This window comes from Lacerta agilis, chromosome 10, assembly GCF_009819535.1.
Source record: "Lacerta agilis isolate rLacAgi1 chromosome 10, rLacAgi1.pri, whole genome shotgun sequence".
NCBI lineage: Eukaryota > Metazoa > Chordata > Lepidosauria > Squamata > Lacertidae > Lacerta > Lacerta agilis.
The window spans coordinates 64,249,613-64,256,797 of NC_046321.1; positions in this window are offsets into that span (position 1 = coordinate 64,249,613).

Here is a 7,185-nt window from a genome sequence, read left to right on the forward strand (position 1 = left end):
AGAGCTGCACCCTTCAGTATCTGGAGAATAGTTTCTTTCCATAGCTACCCAGACATTGAGATCACCATTTTAGGACCTTTTCAGAGCAAAATATAGCAGGTAGCAGCATGGAAGCGAGCTTTTTCAGTAGAATGCTTTCCTCCGAGTTGCCCAGCTCGCACCTGCTCCCATTTGTTTTTAGTACTAGGCAGATACCTGTTTAGTTCTCAGGACTTTAAAACTATGCAGTGGTTTCATTATTTAGCTCTGTGAAATGGGATGGTTTCTCTGCTCTCTTGTTTTAAATTGACCTGGCTCCACGGTTTTATTTCTTGTTCTCTGTTTTGAATTGACTGCTTCGATTTTACAGTTGCATTTCCCCCCTGCTTTTCCTGCCTTTTTATTGTAAATATGATCATTTTTATGTTTTAAGCCACACAGCAGACCTTTCTTATAAAGCAACACATAAATAATGCATATATATATATATATATATATATATATATATATATATATATATATATATGCCTGCTGTTCCTTATGATACTTTTTCCATTGCTAGGATTGATTCCTGATAATGGATAGAGATTCTAGGGCAGAGCCTTGGGATGCTGTCAGTCACAATTAGGACCACTCTCATGAACCTTTGATCACTTTTGCTATATTCTGGTGTTGGTTCAGCCACCTGCCTATTATTTTAGCCTTTAACAAGAACACATACTTTCTCCTGCACACAAACAGAAATATAATTCTTTTTTCTCTCTCTTTCTTAGCCTAAATTGGTGCTTGTCTTACCGGAGACCAAGCTATAATAAGCAGTAGTGAATGCCACTTGTACAAAATCGGCATAATATTAATCTTCAGGCTTGTGTATTAACAAAGTATTAAGGAGCAAAAGAGTGTAAAAAAAAATACAACAGGCCCATTGAGCAATATTACTATTGCCATAGCAACAGAGGGGCTCTTCACTGATGAGCTATTGCTGTTTATCAAAAAGCCTTAAGTTTTCCATTCTGCCGCTTTATTTTACTTTTATTTTCCAGCCCTTTAGCCTTCCCTATTCAGTGAAAGGAGCACGTTTGATTAGATTTCTTTTCCCCGTTATGAGAAATGGCATCTGTGTCTGCTTTTGTATATTGGTTCAGTTGTGCACATCATCAACATGACTGGAATTTTTATTTACAATTTTGGCGTAATGTGGCATTGTGGCTATTACGGTTTCATTGTTGGGGTGACAGTAGTTCAGTGACCAGAGGTATTTATAAAACGGCAATGGGAAGTGTTTACTTGACTGGCACCCTGACCTTAAGTTAATTTAATTGGCAGCTAAGTCTCGCTGGCTTAAATCTGAGAGCACAAACCAAAAGGACACTCCCAGAAATAGAATGAATGATGCAGATGATTGCTGGGTAAACACAGGAAATGGAGGTCTGGAAAAAGGAGGAGCCCATATTAAATGAAAACCTGCCTTGGAAAATGGTTAGGACTGAAATGACATCAATAAAACCAGTGGAACTGACTGACGAGGAAGAGATTGCTGAAAGGTGGGGCATTTGCTTTTGAGAGGGAAACTCCCTGCTATTAAGTTGGCTTCTCTGAAACAGGGTTTAAGGAAGATAGAATGTGTAGAGATAATGTGGGGAAGAACCAACCAAGAAAAAGTTTATTTGACAGTTGATATAAAGGCAGCTTATTATATCCTAGAAGGAGCAGTTGGCCATTTGGTAGTTTCGTTTTTGTAATAGAATATGTTGTCAATAACCCTTTGAGAGCAATCATACGCTCCTTGGGAAAGTGCCTGAGGGTGGTAGGAAGTGCCCGTTCTCTCTTTCCATGGACAGAGAATGATGTCCACAAGTGGAAGGCTCCCCAGTGGAGCAACTGAAGGCTCTGCTGCGGTTGTTCTGCCACCAGCCATGGTCTGAGGGCAGAAACAGGATGTTCCAGGGATGTGTCAGAGGAGGCTCCATATATCTGCTGGATCTAACAGCCCTCTTGTCCACATGCCTCCCATTCACTTTAATAGAATTGAAGAGTTGGAAGTAACCTTGAGAGTCATCTAATGCAGGAATCCTGCCCACAGCCATCCCTGAGTAGGCTCAAACCACCAACCAGTCATGCAGTAACCCATTTTGCTCCCTGAGGTGCTCCCAGAAGGGTAAAATAATATTCCAGGCCTGGGGCTGACAGGAGAGGAACTTTTAAAGGCTAAATGGGTTTACTTCCCCCCCCTACCCACCCATTAGGCACGAGCCAGCAGGGCTTAAAGAACAGCAGTTTCTTCATCACAGAATCTCCACTTGATTATTACTTTGCCCACCCAAATTTTCCAGAAACTTCATAACACATCGTATGAAAGTCCTTAAGGAAGGTTCATATTATTGTCCCTTCATTACTGTCTTGGGACTCAGGCTGAGAGATACTGGGTTTTGTATACAGGTGGGTAGCCGTGTTGGTCTGCCATAGTCAAAACAAAATAAAATAAAAAATTCTTTCCAGTAGCACCTTAGAGACCAACTAAGTTTGTTCTTGGTATGAGCTACTGTGCTACTGGAAAGAATTTTTTATTTTATTTTGTTTTGGTTTTTGTATGTTGGGGTAGAGCTAACATTTTGACTTCTAGTGTCTATCTCATGCCCTGTCTTCACCACTATGCTTCTCCAGCTATGACTGTGCCTTAAAGAAGAAGAAAAAATTAAGGCCAGACTTTCAATACTTCATATATTAATTTGGAATGACATCTTCCCTCCCACCCCGGGTCTGTCTTCTAAGAGAATAATTGACAGGCTATTAGCCACACATCCTTAGACATTGGATGTGCCTGAAGTTTGAATGCTGTTTTTGATGCTGTTCCTGATAAAACTATCCTGGGGGGATATTTAGTCCATCTTGAAAGACTGCATTATGTAATATTTCAGGTTTTCCTTCTCTGAAGGTAGGCTCTTATAGTGACAGAATCAGCTTCCAATATTTGCATCTTTTAAAGACCAGAAAGTTTACTGATGCTAACAAGGTGACTAGTTGCTGACTGAAGAGGAACCCCAGTGACAGTCCAATTAAGATGCTGCATACTGCCTCCAGTAAGCTCCAGCTTGCTTCTAATTTTAGAACGGAGAGTGAGAGTGAGGTGAGAAAATGGGAGAAAGGAATTCACAAAACAGGTCTGAATTCTGGTACTTGGGCTGTGTAAGATTGCTTTGCACAGGTAGCTCGGAAATGGCTGTCTTTTGTTATGCCAACATTAGGCTTGGGAATAACTATGCTACAGCACTTTGGTGAGGAATGAGAGGCAAGGTCCATAAGGAAACCTGGGACTGACACAAGCCGGTTTTGATGATGCAGAGCGAATCAGTGCTCTGATATCTCATTAGGCTGCTGCGGATGGTGCTGTGATTTTGGATAAAGTGTAAATCGATGTCTTGACTGTGTGCCAGATGGTGGGAGGAAAGTGAAGGGCACGTTAGACAGAGCATCCTTAGCTCACCCTTTCCTGATTAATGCCCCGAGAGTACTGTGTGATTGACACAGAGTATTTCTTCCTTCATCCTTAAGAGGGTGAGTCGCAGAGGAGCCTTTCCCAATGTGAGAAACTCATGTCCAATCAAGGAATGAGAAGAAAACTCAAGCTGTTTTGTAGAATAGCTTTGAGCCTCTGAATCATCTATGTGTGCTCAGCATAGGCAGCTGAACATTACCCCAGTTATCTAGTTTCAACAGGCATTCACTATTGCCCACAGATGGCCTAAAATGGTCAGTGCCTTGCATGCCCAAGAGTGTGGATCCAGAATTGGCCTCCACATTCACTTACAGACTCACTTAAAACGAGTGAACGCCAAGTAAGATTGTCTTCCATGAAAACGGTCTTAACAGTGAGTCCGTAAGTGACTGTTGAGGCCAATTCTGGATCCACACATCTTTCCACAGTGGGGACATAGAATTCTGGGTGGGAGTTGATCATGGTGAAGGCAAATGTGCCTTTCCTCTTAGCTCGTTTCTCCTTTTTGCCCTGAGTTTGTGCTTCTTCAAAGTCCACAACACACACACACACACACACACACACACACACATATCTCAGAAGGCATTGCTTTCTAAGTCCGGGTCAAAAATCCTCATGGGTGAAAAGCTAAAATGACAGGAAGGAGGCCAGCTTAGAGCCCCCATCTGCAACATTACCACTTTCAATATTCAGAAGTTGTTGTTTTTTCTTTTACTTTGGAGAACATTCCAATATGCTATCATCCACCTACAGTCTGAGATGATACAGTCCAGCAATAGTTTCATTATGTGCTGAGTTGCTAGAGAGTGTCTAAGAACAGATTTTTTTAAAAGCAATGACAAAGTAATCTGTTTTCACCCTTTGGTATAAATTCCTTGCATATGAACTAATGGGCATTATTTACAGGAACACTTTAATGAAGAACAGTTTTTTGAAGTTGCTGTATCAGAAGAACATAAACAGGTGGACTTCAAATGATGAACACTTTGCTAGCTATTTACAATTTACAATATAATTTTGTGGGGTAACCATTTCCCCCACACTGATATTTGAATTCATATTTTTTCAGCAGTGGCAATCTCCTTTTCCTATTCCCCCCCTTTCAATGATTTGATATTAAGACTGATGGACATTAGACAGAGAACCTTGCAGCTGACTTGTCACTCAAAAATACGAGGATATATCATCATCAACATTCTGCAAACATGGTATTGGCCCATATTGTTTAGGTATTAAATTGTTTTTAGCATACTGTTGTTCGTCTCCGGACAATAAATGCGTACTCCTCAATAGAGGTTTGCTGGAAATTGATATAAATCCAATTCACACAGCTGGCTGTATGCCTCTTTTTCTTATGCAGGGATTGTTTTGCTTGAATGCAGTGAATTGGATATTTCTTTAACACAGCTTGGCATCTCAGAATTGCCTCAAATACTGAAAATGCTGATCCTCCGACAAAGCCTCTGCGGTGCTCAGCCTAAGCTTTCCTCGGCCCTTTCCTTACATATTGGATTGATTATTTTCTCCTGGAAATTATGGATTTCCTTCCAGAGCTGACAGTCAGAGATGGCAACTGCCTTAGACAAACTGTCAAATGTCAGTGCCTTCTGGCATGGAACCTTGTACAAAGTGTTTCTTAAGGTTTTGGCAAACCAAGCACTCACCCACATTTGCTACCAGTGGCACAACCTGCAAGAAGACACTCATTTTATTCTCCTAGTATGTCATGTGTTCTGGGTTACCGCACTTCCCTTTTAAGGGATAGCCTGAATATCCTAGTATACTGAGTCTGGACTGTGCCAGTTCACAATGCAAGTTGGGAGCTTACTTGGCTGAAAGCTTCACCATCAGCTCCATGTCTATCATGTCAGACAAAAACCAAAGCTAGAACAGTGTTTCCCAACCTTAGTTCTCCAGCTGTTTTTGGACTACAACTCCCATCATCCCTAGCTAGCAAGACCAGTGGTCAGGGATGATGGGAATTGTAGTCTGAAAACAGCTGGAGACCCAGGGTTGGGAAACACAGTGCTAGAACCTACCTCACAGGGTTGTTGTGGATACATAATGAGCAGAAGGGAGAACTATGTGTGCTACCTTGAAGTCTTTGGGATAGTGCAAAGGATAAAAAGCAAAGCTTGAAAGGGAAAGAGTTACACTCTGAATATATTTAATGGCTGAAGTATCTTGGGGAAACTTCAATAAACTTAACGCAATTAAAAATACATACAAATAAATTCATGAACAATCTGTGGTTCTGTGAATCTGCCTTGAAATGTGAAGTTAATGCTGTTTATCCAAGTTCAGTTATTAGTTCCCATAGAGTAGACCCTTAAAAACTGGGCCATCCTGTTCTTTACAGACTTGTTTATATGCCCATTTATCCCAAGATAACAATCCCCTTAACTAACTTCAGCCTTGGATTTGTTGATTCAGTTAAGAAGAGTAAATCAAGTATTGAAGAAGGCAACAAGCTTTGGGATAACCGCAGGCTGTTTTTAGTTATTATTATACATTTTTGGAGAGGCCCAGTGAAAAATACTTTGCAGAACCAAAATTGGCTTAAGGTCACAATTCATAACAAGCACAGTGATCCAAGAGTAATCTAAGTTAGGAAACATGACCAATTAGACCTGATCAGTTTCTCCTGGAGTTTCCTGCCCATGTAAGCAAATCGAAGATGTTTGTGTGGGAGAACAATGGCACATCAACAAACTTGCACACAGAATTGGTATCTAAGAACAGTGTAAAGAAAGTTATGCTAAGAAAGCAATAATGAATGCAAGCTGGCAAAGAACAATCCATTTAGAAAAGAGCCGCAATTTCACATTTTGTGCCTGTGTTTTCTAGACCAGTGGTTTTCAGACTGTGGTCTAGAAAAACATTAGCTCCACTGGAATTGGAGTGGGTTGCAGTATATTCTCCAGAATCCTCTGCGTATTTCCCTCTGCAGCACAAAGGTTTTCTATGGCAGACTTGCAAAGAGTTTCTAAGTAGATAAAAGCCCTATCCAGAAGTTATACCTGCACATAAGATCTGCACATGAGTGAGGAGTAGGGCCATGCTAAGTAACCATGCTCCCAACATCACTCACACTCACTAGCACTACAAATATCTACAAGGAGGGAGCCTTGGCACATACACTTGTATGCACAAAGATACCCTCTCTGCAGATGTTCACCATCCATGGATGGATGCCAGGCTATGGGGCTAGTCATTGGAGCACTATACATTGACACAACCCTTTTAATGCATTGACCTTACTTGCAAGTATAACTTCTGAATAAGGCTTGTGAAAATGTGAAAAAGTGTCTGTGAAGCCAGAAGTTATGTTCCAGGCAGATTTTCATCAAAGTACATTATTTTTTTAGTAGGGCAAAATCACATCAAAGCCACCCAAATCAGCTATGCAAATGCAATGTAAGGTTGCATTTACATTAAAGGATCCTAACTATATTGGCACATTCTGATTTATAGGACTAATAACACCCAACCCATTAACTGCAACTAGAGAAATAATGAGCCTTTGTAAGCTCAAATCATTTCCAGGGATCAATCTATCAATATCAACAAGGCACAGTGTTTCAGGAAGCACCATAGGTTTAGCAAGAGACATGGTTGGTGAAAGATCAGGTGCACACTAGAGATAGTTCACTAGGTCTAAATAACTTTTAATTTAATTTTATTTTTAAATAATTTTTTATCATTTTATA